The 14,774-nt window shown below is 39.7% G+C and overlaps 1 long non-coding RNA gene across 1 annotated transcript in view; it reads right to left on the bottom strand.

Annotated features, from left to right (window-relative positions):
• Nucleotides 1-3,726, bottom strand: part of LOC138912268 (uncharacterized) — a 34,124-nt gene extending 30,398 nt beyond the window's left edge. Inside the window, exon 1 of the long non-coding RNA XR_011417786.1 lies at nucleotides 3,142-3,726. This is a non-coding gene — a long non-coding RNA (uncharacterized lncRNA). The remainder of the gene's footprint in view (nucleotides 1-3,141) is intronic.
• Nucleotides 3,727-14,774: the final 11,048 nt, after the last annotated feature.

Below are 14,774 nucleotides of genomic sequence, written 5' to 3'. Positions count from 1 at the left end.
CACTTAAATTGCTCGGTCGCATCCTAATTGATGCAAAAATGTGGCAAATTCAACTAGTTTTCTTTATTACACTTTCTGAAAGGCGTTATTTAATCGAATAGAAACTTGATTCAATTTATTTCATGTATTTGCGGACTGATTGGTCTTTTGAGTGGCCAAACTCAATTTTATGCCCCTAAGCATTTCAATAAATATTGCATTTAATTGCAAATATTTTTAAGCCCACGCATTAAATAGTTTGTATTGATTAGATATTTTAGGGAAAAATGTATTTTTCGCACCGATGTCTTTTGTAAGCGGATAAATAGGACCAAGTTATATAAACCATTTAATCTTTTTCTTGGAATTTAAACTGTGGTTATTTTGTTAAAATATAAATAATTAGACTAAATGTTTAAGCCAGGCAGAGCATATAAGTTGATAGATAGCTTTTGGGTGCTGAGTAAATATTTAAATGGTATCTGCTTTCACAGCCAGAATTCATAATTCATTCGCCCTATTGGACCTCTCCACCTGTTGGGCATCCGAAATACAATTATCAACGAAGCCAAATCAATATCTAATTTCGGCGTAGAAGTCCAGAGTTTCTGAGCCAGCCGAATGCCATCAATCATGCGATAGACGCCGCATGACATAACCTATCCAGCTGCGTCTGGACTTGCTTCCATCTGTATCTGGATTTGTATCTGTAAATGTATCTGGAGTTTCGGTTTCGGCTATATCCGTGGGCTGCTGCTGCCGTATGAAACTAAACCGTACGTGTGTACACACATATATGCATCAATTAAGCTTTTATTCTAACATAACAATTTTGAATGTGGCCGAAACCAGTTTTGAGTGCGGCCAAGAGGGCCCTAGCCTACGCAGTATCTCATGGATAGCTGTGAATAGTGGCCAAGAGAGGCCACAACAAGCCCACAAAAGATACAAAAATATGTGGACCGTCAACGTCATCAATGAATCTCGAGCGAATCCAGCTCCTTGCCATGCAAATCCCATTTGGCAATGGGCCCAAAGCCTGTGTAATAAATTCCACAATAGACTGTTGATATTTTGATGGACCCCAAGCCGGCCACAAATCAGCCACATTAGCTGGCACGAGACAGCATTCAAATGTTAATTAATCAAGAGCCATAACGAGTTTTCCTTCGCCGGCTTGGATTCCCAATGGATTGACTGAGGTTAGTTCGCCGGATGGATTGACAATTCGCGGTGAATGTGGCGTCAGAAGCCGGAAAAAATCACCTTTTTCGTTTACTCCTTGGCCAAGTCAGAGCTGATCTTTTTGAGCTCACAAAAATAAAAAAACAGAAACCAATGAGAAACAGGTTGCGGCTACCGAAGAAGAAGAGGACGTTCTGGCCAGGATGATGGCCCGCAGCCGAAGTGACTGCCGGTTGTAGATTGCTCTTAACCTGGTCGAGACAGCTGCAAAACCGCCAAGAGAGCCGGGCGCTAACTAACTCATTTCTTGCACGGAAAAATATTTTATTTGTGTTTCGTAAAGATCGTTTATTTATTTTTGATTTTATTCTGGACCATATATCAAAAAGTACATTTTTAAGGAACCTCATTGTTCAGAAAAACATAAAAACTATAAAAATTATTATACAAAATAAAATCCACAATAATCCAAATATCAAAATAATACCAGATATCATGTATGGATCGCATAAGACTGAATACAAAGTAATTTGTATTTTTTTCTCTGCACCAGCCGCAAGAAGAACGAAAAAAGGTTGGTAACACGCCGAGAGAAAGAGAGAAAAGTAGGGAGCGAGGAGCAAGTAGCAGAAAACCAGTCTTACAACAATTTTTCAGCTACTTGCCACTGGCAGGCTCGAAATGGACTTGACTCGACTCTTCCAATTGCACCAAACACACCGCATTCCAACTAGAAAATCATAAAACATAAATGTGCGAGAGTATCTTCCCGTTGAAACAGGCGTTCAAACGAAACAATGGCGCTGTTAATGGCCTCGAATCTTAAATCCATCTTAATAAATTGGCAATCCGACAAAATCGTCGAGTGAATAATGTATCCAGCAGATATGTTTGTCCCGGCCTGCTGAAATATTTATGCGCCAGACAAAGGGCGCAGATACAAAGATACAAGCGCAAAGCCAAACTCCCATGGACAAGTGTGAAATGCAGGGAAAACAAAGCACTTGCAATGCTCAGATACAGATACATTTGTATCTCGTGCAGGCATTTGATTCCATTCCACGATTTCGGTTATGTTTTGACCCGACTCTCCTCCTTTTTCTCCTCTCTCTCTGTCTTTGCGCCCCACGTTTTAATGTGACTTTTATTGTGCTTCCTCCTTTTGTTGTCTCATTTGGTATTCAGTTTTATGTTTGTTTAGAGCTTCGCGTTTGTATCTTTTGTGGCGACTCTGAACTTTAACAGTTGCACTGTGTGAACGGCGGACTTCGGCTTCATTGGCCAACTGTTTGGGCCAACTGCTAATTGGAGATGGCCAAGAAAGAGGCCCTAGGTTTAAGGGCCCAATTGGATCGCTATTTTATTGCCGAAGCCTTAGAGCTGAAAGCGGTTAATTAAGAGCGTCTTAAATCGAAAATATTTTGGAGGGAGTCAGAAGTATGTTTTAAACTCGACATTCTAGTTAAAAGCTCTCTATACGGTTTCAGAATTAATCCTAATTTATCAATATTACGAAATATTTAAAGAGATAAGAAACACCGGAATGTAATTTACAAAAAACTTCCTATATAGCATTAATAAAAACATTATAAATTCATTTTAAAGCGGAGGGAGTTTAATCCTCTGATTAGGACTGGCCCGTATTACAAAATCATACCGAAATTCTAGCGAAATTTAAATTGTTGTATAATATTTATGAGGTCAGTTAAACCCGCCATGTCTGAAGTAAAATTCATTTTATGTAAACATGAAATAGGTACGCCTTTCGGAATAACTCGTTAAATCCGAAATTTATCTAAAAGAGTTAAAGTCCTCCTGTAGGACATGCAGTATCCTGTTGGAACGACACCTGTCATATGTCATACATCAGGTGTCATGCGACGCACAATCCCCATTAGAATGCAGCCGCATGGCGCCCACAGACACAGATATGTACGTATATCCTAGATATATCCTGGCTGGAACGTGTGAACTTACAGGCCTTTGTTTGCGCTGCCTCTGGATTTCCACGCGTCGGTGGCCAATAATCCGCTTTAGCTGCACGGCTGCATTGTTAAATATTTATAATATGGAATATGGCATTTAAATTCGCGCACCTTGTGTTTGTACTATTAACACAATATATTATAATTAGCACTCGCCAGTGTGGCTGGCCTCACTTTAGCACTGTTTAAACTGATTTAACTATTTTGATTCCGGGGAATTCCGTGTGTGATATAGTAGCAGGCTATAACTATAACCCCAACCGGTAAGCTAGGTATTTTCACGGCGGGAGGGGCGGCAAAAGGGGGTGGTTGCTGGGAAAAGCCAACGCACTTTTCGGAAAAGAGCAGGCGAGGAAAAGACCGCGCGCAAAAATTCACAGAGAGCGGGGACTGTTGGCGAAAAACCGGTAATTTCGAACCTCGAAGTTGTTACTTTGTGTTTGCGTTTACCTCTTGCTTTTGGCTTTTCGCTTGTCTTTGAATTTTACTTTGCAGAGACGCGCACGCGTAGCCCCGAGTGGAAAGTAGTGGCGATTTTGCTGCCCAAGCGCTCAAACGCGTCCAATCGGTCCGGAGTCGCAGCGTTAACTGGCAAAACCAGAATCAGAAACTGAGTTCCTAGCCGAAACTGAAACTCAGCCGAAGCCAGTTCGTGCATCTGATGGTGGTGGTTTTTTTGCTGCAACATCGCCGAGGCACTCGCAACATGTTGCTGGGTCAAAGCAAACTGATATTCGAATTAAATTGAAGTTTCCTTTGACTGATTACAACTCTTTATTAATTTGAACCCCTATTAATTTTAATTGTTTTTTATAACAATTATCCAAAAATTTAACTTTGTAGGATTCAACTTTAAATATGCATTTTTATTTTGCAATTTTAAATTATGAAAGCAATTAGAATTGCTTGTCGGAATATATTTTTTAAGTTTATTTGTTGTAAATTTTCCAGCACTAGACTCAACTGATAACAGTTTTTACTGCTGGACCTATTAATATTGGTATTTTTCAAGTACATATACAACTATTGACGAGTTGAAAAAAACATACATTTCATATATACAAAAGAATTGATACCAACCTGTGCGACGAAAAATGATTACAAATTCGAGTAACAAAATTTGCTATTTTTGTACCTGTACAGATACTGTAGAAGCATAACTTAATTTTCTTTGCTTTTTTAAATCGGACAATTCATTAAAAAGTAATGAGCAAAAAATGCATTTTCGCTAGGTGGCGCCACTTTAAACGACTGCCTGCTTTGCTGCTGCATATCTCCATCTATTTCACACTTATTTAGCTGAGTAACGTGTATTTGATAGTCAGGGCACTCGACTATACCATTTACTCTTGATTAAAATGTTCTCATTCTGCTCTCAGCAATAAAAATGTTCGAGTAGACAAGCTCCTTAAATACTTTGCTGATGACCAAAAAATTAAAAATAATTACGTCACTGTCCCGTTAAGATTCGTCACAACTTGGACAGCCAGAATGAAACGGAATACAAAAAAATCAATCCTATTATTTTCTCATTCATTTGCCGATCGTTCCCATTTTTTTTCATTTTTTAGGTCCTTTATCTCACAATCCTTGCGTCAGGGAATTTTTTGGAGAAGACAGTTCAGTTCAGAATTAGTTTTGTAAAACAGTGTCATTTCCAATTATATTTTTTAGCCGTTGACAAAAAAAGCTAATTTGGCCGGAAAAATACATGCACTAGTTGAAATTCAAACCCCACACGTTAAATATTTTATACCCAAAAATTGATTAACATACAGAGAACAAGACATTAAAATAATATTTAATTAAATTAAATGTTTTCTCACTTCCACTTGTAAAGCTGAATATAAAATAATTGTTTAAATTCAATACTACAAGAGCAGACTGTGAAATCAATCAAAAATTAGCATAAATACGAAGTGTGTAATAACAGGTCGTGTTTATGTTATGAGATTCAATAGTCAATAGTTTCAATTACGAACCCATTAGAATGAACAATGTATTAAGGTCCTGTAGGTATTCCAAACATTTTCATGTTCCTCGGTTGCTGTTCGATTAGATTTCCATTTATCAAATTATGCAAAATATTTAATGCAATTTAGTTGGCAAGGTCCGGCCGAATGGGCCAACATATGCTAAGAGCCAGAAACCGAACACGCTTTTGGCCCACAAGGGCAAAGCCGTTGGTTATGGTAATGCGAGGGGGCGTGTGTGTGTGCCGGAATTTATAGGTTACAGGAAGGTGTTGGCCAAGACAACGTCGCTCGGCCAACATCTCTAACTCGGTCCAGATGACGTGGCCCGATTCCTGCCGAACAGGACCCAGTCGGTGGGATTTGAGGGGGAGAGCGGACCGAATAGGAAGGCTTCTTGCATGTAATTGACATTGGCCCCTTGCGTTTGATTAATTGCATTTGGTTGGGGCTCTTCCAAGCCATTGACTCGGAATGCTCCGAATTTCGCCCATTGATCTGTATCCTATGTAACCTTGTGGCCATGTGTACCTGCATCAGTAATCTGTAACCGTTTCAATTTGTATCTGTGTGCTTTTTGCGGGGCAATAAATTCGACATGTTCGACATGCTTTCCAATTACTGAGCGCTGGCATTAAACAAATGCAGCACACTTGACACACGTCGAAAGCCGGCAGCCCTTTTCGGAGATTCCGATCTAGAAGATGGGACAGCAGGACGAAAAAAAAACCATCCTGCAGGATCCAGCGACTCCAGCCAAGCAGAGAAAGCACTAGAAAAAAATCAATAAATTTCTTTAACAGGAATAAAAAATTCATATTTTTCCAAAAACAGTTTGATTTTCTGTGTTAATATAGTTAGGGTAGAAGGTTTTCTTAAAACTTAAACACTAAAAACCATATCCTAAAAATTCAGAAACTTTATTAACTTTAAACTCGCCTTTAAGATGTAAAAAGTAAATAAATTAAAATTAAAACTATTTTTTTAGGATTTTAAATTCAACTAATTAGGATACTTTTAAATTTATTTTAAACTGCCATTTTAATTTATTGATTTTTTTTAAATTTAATATTTTTCTTTGATTTAATTTACTACTCCTAATTTGTTTTTCGCTGTGCAGGACGAAGACACTTGTCTCTGCATTTGCTTTATGCAAGTGCCGCCTGCGAGCGATATAAAAACCCCCGGAAGAGGAGGAAAACGAAGGGGTATTGCTGCCGCTTCACTGAACCTCAATGGTCGTCTGGGGGGAGGGGCGGTAAAGTGGGGGTGGGAGTGGGCGTGGGCGGTCAGGGGGTCCGGGGTCAGAGTGGGTGGTGCTGCCAACCAAGAAACATAACTCAACAATGCTAAGGACGACGGCAGCGAGCAAAAAGCGCAAGCCGAGGAGCCACAGGCTGCATCTTCAGAGGAGCAATTTGAGCGTTCTTACGCTCGACAAACGCTGCCCATGCATAGTTTATGATCCCCCCTCATATCTATGCATTTTGCTGAATTAAACCAACTGCACAGAATGTCGCAGATAATTCAATGCACCTACACACAGCACAGTTTTATGGCCCTCATCCTCGACGTCGTTCTCGTCCTTCGACGAGGAGGAGTCGAAAAGTGCCACGAGGGTAATTTAAAAATCCATTTGTGTTTTGAGATTTCGCCGGCGGGACCTGGGAGATGGAAGCAGGCCAACAATTGCGGTGAGCGGTGGGTACGCAAAAAAATACAACAAAAATTAGAAAAAACGAAAAGGCATGCTGGGAAATTGGCGAGAGCGGAAAATGGAAAATGCGAATGACTAGATGACTGCCGACTACCGACTGCCCGACTTGACTGCGTGACACAATTTCAATTTGCATTGACAGCATGAATTATAGCAAATAATCCCCGAAGGCAAATGCGATTTTAGTGATGCCAAGAGCTCCGGTTTCACAGTTTCCCAGTTTTCCCAGCATCCCAGCTTCCCAGTTTTTCAGACCCGGGTCAAACGATTTCCTGGGAGCTGTACCGCGGATTCCCCGTCCAGCTGTTATTGATATGGAAATGATGCGCACACCAAAAATAGAATGTTGCCCGAGGAAAAACAAGCAAACTTGCGAAAATAAAGCAGAGCAGGACGCGACGAAATGAAATAAAATAAAACAGCGACAATAAAAGCAAATAAAATTTAAATTTTATGCAACGGCAAGGGCAGTTAATTTTGCTCAACAGAATAGCTAAACGAGCGAAGAAAAACCAAAAAAAAAGTAATGGCACTCACAGGCAGATAGCAAAGGAGGAAGAGAGATAGCCACCAAGAAAGAGAAGGGGATAGAAAATAAATTGTCGAAATTGGAGAGAAAGCTAATGAGGAAAAAACCAAAAGCACAAATATGAGTGGGCCGTAGAAAAAATGCTGAACAAGTTAAATAAAGCCATTGAAATTCAAATGTCACAAGTAATTTGCTCCACGCTCAGCAAACTCGATTAAACATTCAATACATACCATTGAAAAAAATGAGTTGAGCCAAATTGGGAACCACTTTAATTTGTGTCTATTGTTCAAAAGTCAAGTTGCAAACTCCCAAAAAATATTACTAAAGTTATAAAGCTTTTACATGGTCATTAGGGCGGTTTTTTATAAGGAATTTTTATCTCACCCTTTTAAACACAAGATATTTGTGCAAAATAACTTAAACTAAAATCCAAAAAATTTTAAAGTAAGTCTAAGGGCTTGCGCAATGGTCTCAAAGATTCCAAAAAAAATTACTCATACGGCACGTAAGCCAGTATGAGTTTTGGGTAGGTAAATCTTTTCCCATATCTACACTTGTCAAATATTTGATTTCGTTCATAATCGTTAACAAAATGGAGAGCACCTTTTTTTGGTTGGAAAGCTAAATTTCAATTTTGATGAAGAAGAAACTTTGCCGTCAAAGAGGACCGTACTTTGCTCTACAGGACAGTTCCTCTGAAACAAAGTTTCTTATCTGAAAGTGCTCAGCTTGTTGCAAAAATGCTAGTTAGCGTATGGGAGAGCAAGGAAATTCGAGTACGTCCTTTGACGAATAACGCGACTTAACAAGAAAAGACAGACGGACATGGCTGGATCGACTCTCCTGGTGATGCTGATCAAGAATATATAGTCGGAAATCATTCCTTCATTGCGTTGCAAACTTTTAACTGAAATTATAATACCCTGTACCCTATAATGTCTGTTTGTATGAAGGATTCAATAAATGTATATCTAGACGATTTTGTTGAATAATAGTCCACGTAATTCATTAGACTACGAAAACAAACTAAAGTAAAAATTTAGGTTTCGACTTGGGATCTAAACTTGTTATAAAACCCTAGCAAGTGTTTTTTTGGCCACGATACGTACATTAAGATTTTTAAAAATATCTAAATAGCTTTTTATCCACATATTCTGCATATAGTTTGGGGGCGATAAATAAAAAAACAAGAGAGAACGCTATAGTCGGGTTGTTGTCCCGACTATCTAATACCCGTCACTCAGCTAAAGGGAGTGCGAACGCTGTGTCGGGTTGGTGTCCCGACTAATAATCGTAACTCAGCTAAAGGGAGTGCGAGGGAGATAGATATATAATTTTTGATTGCGTATAACTTTTTAATGAATGGTCCGATTTGAAAAATGTCTTCTACATTTCGATAGGTATAAATATATACAACAAAATTGCATTTATACTTCTCGGAAATCTTTAAAGATGTGGGCGCAGGACCCATTTTAAAATCGTTAGTGGGCGATTGTGGGCGTTAGAGGGGGCGTGGCGCTCGGCTAAAATAAACTTGCGCTGCGTAGGAAGCCAAAGAATATGTGTGGGAAATCTCAACCTTCTAGCTTTTGTAGTTCCTGAGATCTCAGCGTTCATACAGACAGACAGACGGACAGACAGACGGACAGATCGACTCGGCTAGTGACCCTGATCAAGAATATATATACTTTATGGGGTCGGAAACGCTTCCTTCTAGCTGTTACATACTTTTGCACGAATCTAGTATACCCTTTTACTCTACGAGTAACGGGTATAAAAATATTTGTTTGATTTGTGGTGCGACTCCCTTAAATATTGGAACTTATATTGCCATAGCGATTTTATTTTTCTTTCGCCGTTTGTAAAGGTGACAAGGTTACCTTTATGTTTAGACTCAATAAGTAATGACAAGTCTACGCCATCTATATGAAACTAAAATATTTGATCAAGGGCAACAGTTCGTATGAGTGATCAACTTAAAGGTCAATGCGCAAGCACTAAATCGCATTTTGTTATACTTTTCCTTTTTGGTATGTCTTAAATGCACCAATGCGCAAAGTATAAGGGGGTGAGAGTAGGACCTTAGAATTTTTCATACAAAAAAAAACCACCCTAATGGTCATATATGGAATACTACAAAAAACTCCATAAAAGTATACTACGAAATTTGTTAAAAAATATTCTAGCATTTGTTAAGTTTTCGCTTGCTTTATATACATATACCATTGATGTTTAAATTAATTTGGAAGAAGTTAAGATCTTCGCTTTCTAAATTCCATCCATTTTTAATTTTTAAGGAGACAAAAAATTTTTAATAGAAACCTCACAAATATCTTTACATATATTACCCAATTATCCTTAGCTTCCTGGAAACCTAACGCGTTGCTTTATCCTCCAGAAGCTCTAATTATTTGTTCCATTTTCCGTGGCTTCCTGAAATAAAAGATCTCTTCGCAATCAAGCTTCCCCCACAAAACAAGGCAACGCGAACATCCGACTAACTAAACACCTGAACTACTGAGGGTTTGGTCCTGCGGCATTCCTCACCTTTCCACCCACTTTTTAACCCATTTGCCTCAGCTTCGCACCTGCATCCTCTAAATTAGCGCACTCCGCGCCACGCCTTTGCCACCTGGGAAACTCCGCAGTTCTTGGCGGTTTATTTTTTTTATTTTGGCGGAACCACTTATAAGTTGATATAAAAAATGCATACCGAGTGCATTACGCTTCCCCGTTTTTTCCTCAGGTGGGCTTCCTGCAGCTCATTAGCCAGACGTCTGCTCTTCCGAACTGCGGAAATTTTGTGAGTGCGTGCGGGGGAGGCGTGCTCAAGTGGGCGTGCCCAGCTGCATGCCGACGTGGAAAACTATGTCAAAAACTTTAAAAATATTCACTGGCATGGCGTGGCGCTAAAATGTTTGTTGTTCCGAGTGCCTCGCCTCTTAGGATGTTTGCCGGCGGTTCGAGGAGCTTGTCGTCCCGTTGCCGGCGACCAGGTGTGAGAAAGGGAATACTTTAAAAGTTGCCGATGCCGCCTGCTGGCAGAAGCTGTAAATTATATGCAAATTACGTCGAAACGACAAATATACGAACGGATCTGCGCGGTAAATCATGCGAAAAACAAAGTTGCTGACGCTCGAAAAATGTGGAGACAGAAGGAGTGCTTTCAAGGGGAAGCCCCCCAAAGTTGGTAGGTGTAAAGTGGTAGGATTGGGTGGAGGGACGGGGGAGAGGGAGAGGGGACGATGAAACTAACAACACTTGAGGACGTGCGAAACGTGTTCAAGACGAGGAGTTGAGCCACGAAGTCCTGCATCCTTGAGCCCGCCTCTGTTCTGTATTGATATTTGTGGCACGTCACAGTCGGAGTCATCACGTCGCGGCGAATGGAACGCATTCTCACTGCACGGATATCGTCAAGCCCCAATCTCACGGTTGTAGCCTATGCACTGCAACAAACAAACAATACAACGCCATATAATTATTTCTGATAATTTTAGTTGTATCTTGTAATCAACGCAATATAAAATATTTTTACGATCTCTAATATAGTTAAGTTCTAGCACTATTAGGGCAATTATATTTTACAATCTATCATTTTAACAATTTAGCAATATCATAGCAATTCAAATTCGTTAGGTTAGATTTGAAAATCCATATATAGCTAGCAAAGCACACTTTGGAAAATGATATAACTGTTAACAAGATGAATCACCTATTTTAAAATTAAATAATAAAATATTCCATATTATTTTATTGCAAATCTTGAATCTCGTTTTTTCAGGTGCATCAGAAGCATGCAGCCTAAAAGCAGGCAGCACAAAGATAGCTTCACACACCAGGACATCCCAGCAGGCTTAAACACATCACGTCAGCGTGCTGTCAATGAGCAGCACTTGTAAGGCCTGCCAAAGGATACAGTTCCCGAATGGGATCGGATGCGCTGGGTTTGGGTTTTGGGTTCGGGCTCGGACGAGCTGAGAATCGGAGCACTGGGATGCGGTGGCCCTCAATGTCCCGGCACCTTCTCCTCCAGCGACTTCCCGTTCGCACGCTCTCAAATGTTTTATAAGTCATTTTTATGCATTTTTTCCTGTACGAGTATTCCTCAGCTTTTTTTCCCGTTGCTTCTTTCTGCTTGAAAGTGGAGTGGCAAACGAACCTAGAGATGCAAACTTTGGCTATTTGATCCTGGGAAGTAATAAATATGGTGTTTTTTAATAAAAATTCAATTCAACTAAGAGTTTTGGTTCCAGTAAACTGAAGTTAGAATTTCCCAGAAATGTTTTAATGTTTTGATAGCTTTCCAGTCAAACTTCAAACTAATTTTAATCATGTGTTACATTTAAACAAGCATTTTGTATCTATCACTTTAGAGCTGACTTTAATGAAAGCATCAATAAAAATTCAAAGACCCAAACATGAGTTATCGTTCTATAGATTTAAATAAAGGAAAGCTTTGAGATAGAGTTAATTCCAAATTGGAACCTTTGAACAGGAATGGAAATGGAGCTGATGGAGCTCTTCTAGCACTTGGCTATAAAACCACGTCAACTCGATGAAGTCCTGGTCGCTGTGTGCAATTTTTTTTGTTTTGTGCTCACTTTCCCATTTTCTTTTCATTTTTCGCCGGCGATGCCCCTACTGTTGCTTTTTGCCGGCGATACGGCCTGCCGCGCGCATGACTTGATGCTAACAATAGCACTCCGGCAATGGGTTGCATTGGAGCCCGAAGCCTTGGATCCTTTGGACCTGCAGCTGGAGCATTTGGTTCCCAGAGTGCCATAGTGCCAGAATGCCAGAACATCACGGCATCAGTTTGCCTGGTTTGTCGACTTGTCGGGTTGTCGCTTCCTGTGCCGCCTCACGCAATGCATACATATATAGTGGGGATTCGAGAGCGTACACACAGATTGACAGTCTTTTAATTAAGAAGCCGTCAAAGATGGCGCTGGCACGCTCTCGAGCTCCCGGGAACCCTCGATCTCTGGGTGCCTGCGAATTGCGAACAGAGAACTGCAAACTGCAAACTGCGAGCTGCGAACTGCTGCCATGTCACTGGCAATTATGCACCGACTGCAGCAGGCAGCCCGCAAACGCAATTCAATTTAACGTTTATTCACAAATTAATTGAATTTTTGGTATTCATTGTGCGGCGCAACAAGACGCACTTGGTCCTCGCATCGGCAATCGGATTGAGATGGGTCGCTCCAGGACTCCCGGTCTACGGGAATTTGCGACTACGGCTGATTGATTAATCATATGGCCGGCTAATTAACCGCAAGCGCCGGCAGATGTTGTCAACAATTAAGCTGACACCTGACAGACGGATCGAGGGTGGATTTAACTGATGGCATTTATTTGGGTAGTTACACTTACCAGATACCTTTAAAGACGTTGAAATGTATCACTGTGTAATTTTAATAGCTTAAAGGATATCCGCTATCCTATCCAATTTTACTTCTATTCAGTTCTCAATTTTGTCTTATTTTCATTTAAAGATATATATAGCTCTGATACGAACATTAATATAAAAAATATCTTTTATTTAACACAATTATTAAATTCACTCATTCCTTGTTTAAAACATTCCGACACTCATTCCCAATAAGCGATTGAATATACTACAAACGAAGTTAATAATAACGCGACCCTCACTTGCCTGCTTTTGCTGAGCTCAGCTTATTTGAACTTTGGAAGTCATCGTTAGGTAACTTTTTCGGCATCTTAGCCTCCCCTTTTCATCCTTTTTCCAGTATCTTTGATGGCGCAGTCTTGACAATTTATTCAGTTCCTGCTGTTTAACTTTGCTGCGAAAAGTTTTCCCTGCTCGGACTTTGCTAAAAACTACTGCTCAAAAGCACTTATTGCAGTTTGCCAAAGGTAAGGAGCAGCTGCCGGCCATGTAATAATTGCATGTTGTTGTGAAGAGGCCAATAGATGCCCCATCAAGACTCCAGTTCAATTTCGAGTGACACTTAAACTGGCGGGCGGCAAGTCGAGCAAAGTGCAAGCTGTACTTAAATATGAAGGACTGTTCACGTGGAAACACGAGTATTAATGCGTACACTCGGAAATGAATTGAGTGTGAAAATAAAAGATTAAATGCATTTATTTCAAACCAATTTTCAGTCTTAAATTGTGAGAAATTCAATTTCAAATGTTATATTTTTAGAGCCGCTTACATACATTTTTACGTATTAGGCCCTACTTTAGATGAAACATGAGTACGAGAAATCGGAAATAGAGCTTAGTGGAACTTAGTTTAGTGGAACTTTATTTTTTTTTTAACAATTTTTACAATATTCAATTATTTCTAGGAACTTCATTGTAAAAACTCGGTACCTAAATTTCTACATTTTTTAAAAATGATGCAGAATGACTTTTGTTTGATTTTTGATAATCGTAAACCATAGTCGAGTGCCGGCAGTATCCGATTAAGTATTACGAAACTTAAAAAATTTCATTTACATTTTTATAAAATCTGTTAAAGCTGCGAGGGTAAAGCTGCGAGCTTTGGCTTTCCGAAGCTAGCTTCCCTTCTTGTTTTTATTAAGCTACCAAATATTTTCATTTCCAAAAATCCTTTTTCTAAAAGGCTCTCATAATAAGGAAACTTGTTTTGTGTGTACATATGCAGATGTCTACACTATATTAAAATGCAGTTATTTAAGACACTCAAGGGGCAGCTTATGCAAATCATGCACATAAATTTCGCAGTAGCGACATCCTGGCAATTCGTTCTAACTTGGCCAAAACATTTGCCTGGCAAATACTTCACATTTGCCACTTTTCTGGCTGCTTGATTACTTATGCCACTCCGCATATTCGCACACACATAAACCAAGGAAATGCAACAATGTGCATAAATTTAGCCAAACTTTAAAATGGCAGCCATCGCCCGCTGCTTTTAGCCAACAAAGTGTGTAAAGTGTGGCAAACACACACGCAAGCGAGGAGAAAGTTGCAGCATATTTCGAGCTGTGCCACTCTAACGCATAATTAATGTTTATTTTTGCACTTTAATTGGTTATTATAAGTGGAACCGACAAACTTTTAATGGCCCTGACAGGGCATCAACAAAAAACCATGGAGCACATTTGAATTAAGTGCATTGAAATTGATGCTGATTGCCATTGCCATTGGCAACCTCGGCGCGGCAGAAGCCTGTTTAATTGAAATAATTGACATTTTACGCCGCATGTGGCAAAGTTCCTAATGTTAACTGGTTGCTCGGCTGGTTGCCAAGCTTTGCTTGATATGCCACCTAATTAATGTGATTATTCTCTCAAACAAAAGTCAACTCCCTGGCAATCTGAAACCCAGCAATTTGCGCAATTGACGGGGGCACTTTCAAGTTAATAACAAAATCATAATCAATTTATGGCGCCAATAAAGTTTAG

This window comes from Drosophila takahashii, chromosome 2R, assembly GCF_030179915.1.
Source record: "Drosophila takahashii strain IR98-3 E-12201 chromosome 2R, DtakHiC1v2, whole genome shotgun sequence".
Taxonomy (NCBI): Eukaryota; Metazoa; Arthropoda; class Insecta; order Diptera; family Drosophilidae; genus Drosophila; species Drosophila takahashii.
Note: the sequence above shows the minus strand (reverse complement) of the source record. Positions and strands in the feature narration are given on the sequence as shown.